The sequence below is a fragment of the Myotis brandtii genome, unplaced genomic scaffold (genome assembly GCF_000412655.1).
Source record: "Myotis brandtii unplaced genomic scaffold, ASM41265v1 scaffold74, whole genome shotgun sequence".
NCBI classification, from domain to species: domain Eukaryota; kingdom Metazoa; phylum Chordata; class Mammalia; order Chiroptera; family Vespertilionidae; genus Myotis; species Myotis brandtii.
In genome coordinates, this window is record NW_005370944.1 from 2939390 (window position 1) to 2946024 (window position 6635).

The following is a 6635-nucleotide window of genomic DNA, read 5'->3' on the forward strand; positions in this document are numbered from 1 at the left end:
AAGCAATCGATGTTTCTCTTTCTCTTTCTTTCCCCCCTCTTTCTCTCCATCCCTCTCTACCTCCCTCCTTCCCCCCGCCCCTTCCTCTGTCTCTAAAATCAATAAAAACATATCCTCAGGAGAGAATTAAAAAGAAAGAATAAAATTAAAGGAAAAATAAAGAGATTCCCAGACAAGAAAATCTAAAGAAGTATAACAAGAAATGTAAAAGGAACGAGGAATAACAAGAGGAAGAGAGGGAGGACCCAAGGAAGAATGAGGGGGACCACACGGAATTGGGGGGGGAGAAAGAGGAGGAAAAAAAGGATAAAGAGGAGAGGAGGAGTAGGACTGGGAAGAAGAAAGGAGGAAGAAGAAGGCACAGGAGGAAGAGGAGAAAAAAACAGAGAAACATAGCTAAAAGAATAAAATGACAATAAGTACCTATCAATAACCACTTTAAATGTAAATGGCTTAAATGCTACAATCAAAAGACATAGGGTAGCTGAATGGATAAGTAAACAAGACCCATATATATGCTGTCTATAAGAGATCCACCTCAGAACAAAAGATACAGACAGACTAAAAGTAAAGAGATGAAAAAAGGTATTTCATGAAAATGGAAATTTTAAAAAACTGGAGTAGCAATACTTATATCTGACAATATAGATTTTAGGGCACTACATGGTGATAAAGGCAACAATCCAATAAGAAGATACAAACTTTATAAACATTTATGCACCCAACATAGGAGCACCTAAGTATGTAAAGCAAATCTTGATGGACATAAAAGAAGAGACTGACAGTAATGCAGTCACAGTAAGGGATTTTTACCACCACATTAATGTCAATGGATACATCTTCCAGACAGAAAATCAACAAGGAAACAACAGCCTTAATGACACGCTAGATGAGATGGATTTAAATGATATCTTCAGAGCATTTTACCCCAAAGCAGCAGAATCAAAAGATACAGACAGACTAAAAGTAAAGAGATGAAAAAAGGTATTTCATGAAAATGGAAATTTTAAAAAACTGGAGTAGCAATACTTATATCTGACAATATAGATTTTAGGGCACTACATGGTGATAAAGGCAACAATCCAATAAGAAGATACAAACTTTATAAACATTTATGCACCCAACATAGGAGCACCTAAGTATGTAAAGCAAATCTTGATGGACATAAAAGAAGAGACTGACAGTAATGCAGTCACAGTAAGGGATTTTTACCACCACATTAATGTCAATGGATACATCTTCCAGACAGAAAATCAACAAGGAAACAACAGCCTTAATGACACGCTAGATGAGATGGATTTAAATGATATCTTCAGAGCATTTTACCCCAAAGCAGCAGAATATAAATTCTTCTGAAGTACACATGGAACATTTTCTAGTATAAACTACATGTTAGGACACAAAATAAGTCTCGGTGAATTTAAGACTGAAATCATATCAAGCATCTTCTCTAACCACAATATGAAACTAGAAATCAATTATAAGAAAAAAACTGAAAACACACAAACACATAGAGGCTAAAAAACATATTACTAAACAATGAATGGGTTAACAATGACATCAAGGAAGAAATCAAAAGATACCTTCAAACAAAAGAAAATGAGGCACATCAACCCAAAATCTATGGGACACAGCAAAAGCAGTTCTAAGAGGGAAATTCATAGCATTACAGGCCTATCTCAAGAACCAAGAAAGTGTCAAATAAACAATCTAACTTTATACTTAAAGGAAATTGAAAAAGAACAACAAAGGTCAAAGTGAGAAGAAAGAAAATAACGATCACAGCAGAAATAAACAAAATAAAGTCTAAAAAAAAATTACAAAAGATCATTGATACCAAGAGTTGGTTCTTTAAAAAGATTAAACAAGACTGACAAACCTTTAAGCAGATTCATCAATAAAAAAAGAGAGAGGACCCAAATAAGTAAAATGGGAAATGAAAGAAAAGTAACAACTGACACCAAAGAAATACAAAGGATTGTAAGAAAATATTATGAACAACTACATTTATGTGAACAAATTGGACAATTCCTAGAAACAGCCCTGATTGGCATGGCTTATTGGCTAGAGCAGTGGTTCTCAACCTTCCTAATGCCGTGACCCTTTAATACAGTTCCTCATGTTGTGGTGACCCCCAATTTCATTGTTACAAATTGAACATAATTAAAGCATAGTGATTAATCACTAAAACAATATGTAATTATGTATGTGTTTTCCAATGGTCTTAGGCGACCCCTGTGAAAGGGTTGTTCGACCCCCAAAGGGGTCGCGACCCACAGGTTGAGAACCGCTGGGCTAGAGTGTCATACAGCCCACTGAAGGGGCAGGGGTCAATTCCTGGTCAAGGGCACATACCTGGGTTGCACATTTGGGGCATGGGGGGGAAGCAACTGATCAATGTTTCTCTCTCACATTGATGTTTCTCCTCTCTCTCTCCCAGCCCCCTTTCCTTCCTCCCTCCCTCCTCTCTCTTTCCTTCCTTTCCACTCTCTCTAAAAAAATCAATGGGAAAAATATCCTCGGGCAAGGGAGGATTAACAACAACAAGAAAAATTCCTAGAAACATACAATCTTACAAAACTGAATCAGGAAGAATCAGAAAATCTAAATAAACAGATTACAACTAAAGAAATTAAAGTAGTAATAAAAAAAATCCCAACAAACAAAAGACCTGGACCACATGGTTCCATAGGTGAATTTTACCAAACTTTCAAAAAAGAATGAACATCTAACCTTCTCAAACTATTCCAAAATATTCAAGAGGAGGAAAGACTACCAAGCTCATTTTACAAGCCCAGCACATAATTTCAAAACAAGATAAAGATATTACAAAGAAAGAAAATTAAAGGCCAATATCCCTGATGAACATAGATGCTAAAATCCACAACAAAGGAGTACCAAACCAAATTCAGCAATACCTTAAAAAGATCATACACCTTTCCTTGTCGACCTTGAAGCAAGGCGAATGCGTGGGGACTCCGCACTCGGACCCGCCACTGGCCTGCCCTACCCTGGGCGCTGTGCCGCACCACATGAGGGCCATCCTAAAGCCAGAATTGAAACTATAAGATGTCTGATCAGGACCCTGGGGGCATCAGCCCCCTCCAACAAATGGTGGCCTCAGGTGCTGGAGCTGTGGTCATTTCCCTCTTCATGACTCCCCTGGACGTGGTGAAGGCCCACCTGCAGTCTCAATGCCCCTCAATGACCAGCAAGTTGATGCCTCCCTCCAGACTCTGGAGCCTCTCTTATGCCAAACTGCCCTCCTCTCTCTGACCCACAGGGAAGTGCCTCCTGTACTGCAAAGGTGTTCTGGAGCCCCTGTACCTGTGCCCAAATGGTGCCCGCTGTGCGATCTGGTTTCAGGACCCCACTCGCGTCACTGGCACTATGGATGCCTTTGTGAAGATTGTGAGACATGAGGGTACCAGGACCCTGTGGAGTGGTCTCCCAGCCACCCTGGTGATGACTGCCAGCAACCGCCATCTACTTCATGGCTTATGACCAACTCAAGGGCTTCCTGTGCAGTCGAGCCCTGACCTCTGACTTCTATGCAACCATGGTGGCTGGTACACTGGCCCAGTTGGGCACCGTGACTATGATAAGCCCCTTAGAGCTGGTACGGACAAAGTTGCAGGCTCAGCATGTGTCATACAGGGAGTTGGGTGCCTGTGTCCAAACCTCCATAGCTCAGGGCAGCTGGCACTCACTGTGGCTGGGCTGGAGCCCCACTGCTCTTCGGAATGTGCCCTTTTCAGTCCTGTACTGATTCAACTATATGAGCTGGTGAAGAGCTAGCTCAAGCCAAAGGACCAGACGTCAGGGCATCAGTTTTGTGGCTGGTGGGACCTCAGAGACAGTGTCTGTCATCCCGACTCCACCCTCCGATGTGGTGAAAAATCAACCCCAGGTTGCACTGAGAGCAGTTGAGGCTATGAGAGTGTCACTCCTACACACTGACTCCACCTGGCTGCTGCTGCGGAGGATCCGGGCTGAGTCTGGCACCAGGGGACTCTTCATAGGCTTCCTCCCAAAGATCATCAAGGCCGCACCTTCCTGTGCCATCATGGTAAGCACATATGAGTTGGGCAAATGCTTCTTTCAGAGGCTCAACCTGGAACAGCCTCTGAGCCAGTGAGAGGAGCAAGGGGATGAGGGCCCCATCTCTCCCATGGATGGTGTGGGGGCAGGAGGAGACTGAGGCAAGTGCCTAGTCCTCAGGGGAGGAGGCCTCATTTTTCTTCCCAATCAGCACAGCCCCAGGGGTACCAGCCCACCCCTTTGAGGATCCACAGCTTTCTTCCTGCTGGTCCTGACCCCAAGCCCTAAGGATCATCACTTTTCCACCCAACACCCCAAGTTTAAGATCAAATCTGTTAACTCTCTCCTCCCCCTGCCCTCTCACCCATTTTCCTGTGTTTGTTGTAGCTGGGCCTGCCCCCAAGGCCCACAGAACCCTGGACCTGGCCAGTCTGAACCCACTGCTATTAATTCATTGAGTGTAAAGATGATGAATTTAGAAAAAAAAAAAGGGAGGGGGGATCATACACAATGATCAAGTAGGATTTATTCCAGAGGTGCAAGGTTACTATAACATCCACAAAACAATAAGTGAGATACACCACATAAACAAAATTAAAGATAAAAACCACATGATCACATCAATAGATGTAGAAAAAACATGTGACAAAATCCAACACCCATTTATGGTAAAAATTCTCAGTACGGTGGGAATAGAGGAAATATACCTCAACACAATAAAGACCATATATGACAAGCCCACAGCCAACATCATACTCAATGAGCAAAAACTATAAGCATTTCTCTTAAGATTGGGAAAAAGACAGAGATGCCCACTTTCACCACTCTTATTCAACATAGTACTGGAAGTCCTACCCACAGCAATCAAACAAAAAGAAGAAAAAATAAAAGGCATCCAAATTGAAAAGGAAGAAAACTGTCATTATTTGCAGATGACATGAGAAACCTAAAGATTCCACCAAAAACTACTAGAACTGATAAGTGAATTCCGTAAGGTAGCAGGATACAAAATAAATATCCAGAAATCAGTTGCTTGTTTATAGACCAATAAAGAACTATCAAAAAGAAAAACTAAGAAAAAAATCTCATTCAAAATTGCTTCAAAGAAATACCTAGGAATAAATTTAACCAAGGATGTAAAAGACCTGTACTCGAAAACTTATAAGATACAGAAACAACAAAGTGAAGAAAATACAAATAAATGGAAGCATATACCAGGTTCGTGGATAAGAATATTTAACAGTATTAAAATGTCCATACTACCCAAAGCAATCTATAGAGTCAATGCAATTCCTATAAAGATACCAATGGCATATTTCAAAAATTAGAACAAATAATACAACAATTTATATGGAACCACAAAAGACCTCAAATAGCCACAGCAATCTTGAGAAAGAACAAAGTTGGAGGAATCATATTATCTGACATCAAACTACACTACAAAGCCGTAGTAATCAAAACAGGTTGGTGCTGGCATAAAAAGACACACAGATCAATGGAACAGAATAGAGAATCCAGAAATAAACCTGCACCGCAATGGTCAATTAATATTTGACAAAGGAGGCATTCTATACAATGGGGTAAAGATAGTCTATTCCAGTGGTTGCCAACCTTTCGGATCTCACGGATCACCAGTGGTCCACGGACCACCAGTTGGCGACCGCTGATCTATTCGATAAATGGTGTTGGAAAATAAGACAAATACGGGCAAAAAGAAACTAACCCACCTTCTTACACCATTCACAAGAATAAACTCAAAATGCAGTAAGCCCTGGCCGGTGTTTCTCAGTGGTTACATGCACCAAAGAGTCACAGGTTCAATTCTCAGTCAAGGGCACGTGCCTGAGTTGCAGATTCAATCCCCAGCCCTGGTCAGGGAGCATGCAGGAGGCAACCAATCAAATTGTCTCTCTCATATCAATGTTTCTCTATCTTTCTCTCTCTCCCCTGTCTATCCCTCTTCTTCTCTCTCTAATAATCAATGGAAAAAATGTCCTCCGGTGAGGATTAACCAAAAAAAAAAAAAAAAGGGTCAAAGACTTAAATGTTAGACTCGAAACCATAAAAATTCTAGAAGAAAACATAGGCAGTAATATCATGGACATTTTTTGTAGCAATTTTTTTTCTGATATATCACTTCGGGTGAGAGAAACAAAAGAAAAAAACAAACGAAACTACATGAAACTAAAAAGTTTTTGCACAGCAAAGGAAACCATCAACAAAATGAAAAGACAACCCACTGAAGGTGAGAACTTATTCGCCAATGATACATCTGCTAAGGTATTAATATCCAAAATTTATAAAGAATTCATACAACTCAACACCAAAAAAAAAAAAAGTCAATCCAATTTAAAAATGGGCAAAAGACCTGAATAGACACCTCTCTAAAGAAGACATACTGAAGGCCAATAGACATATGAAAAGATGCTCAACATCAAGGTCAAGGTTGGGGGTTTGATCTCTGGTCAGGGCACATATAAGAATCAACCAATGGTATAAGTAAGTGAAACAACAAATCAATGTTTCTCTCTCTCTCTCTCTCTCTCTCTCTTTCTCTCTCTCTCTCTCAAATCAATAAAAAAATTTAATTTTTA

General features: G+C 40.5%; 1 pseudogene; it reads left to right on the top strand.

The window, feature by feature from the left end:
• Positions 1-3069: 3069 nt before the first annotated feature.
• Positions 3070-4531, top strand: LOC102259969 (annotated as a pseudogene).
• The last annotated feature ends 2104 nt before the right edge of the window (positions 4532-6635 follow it).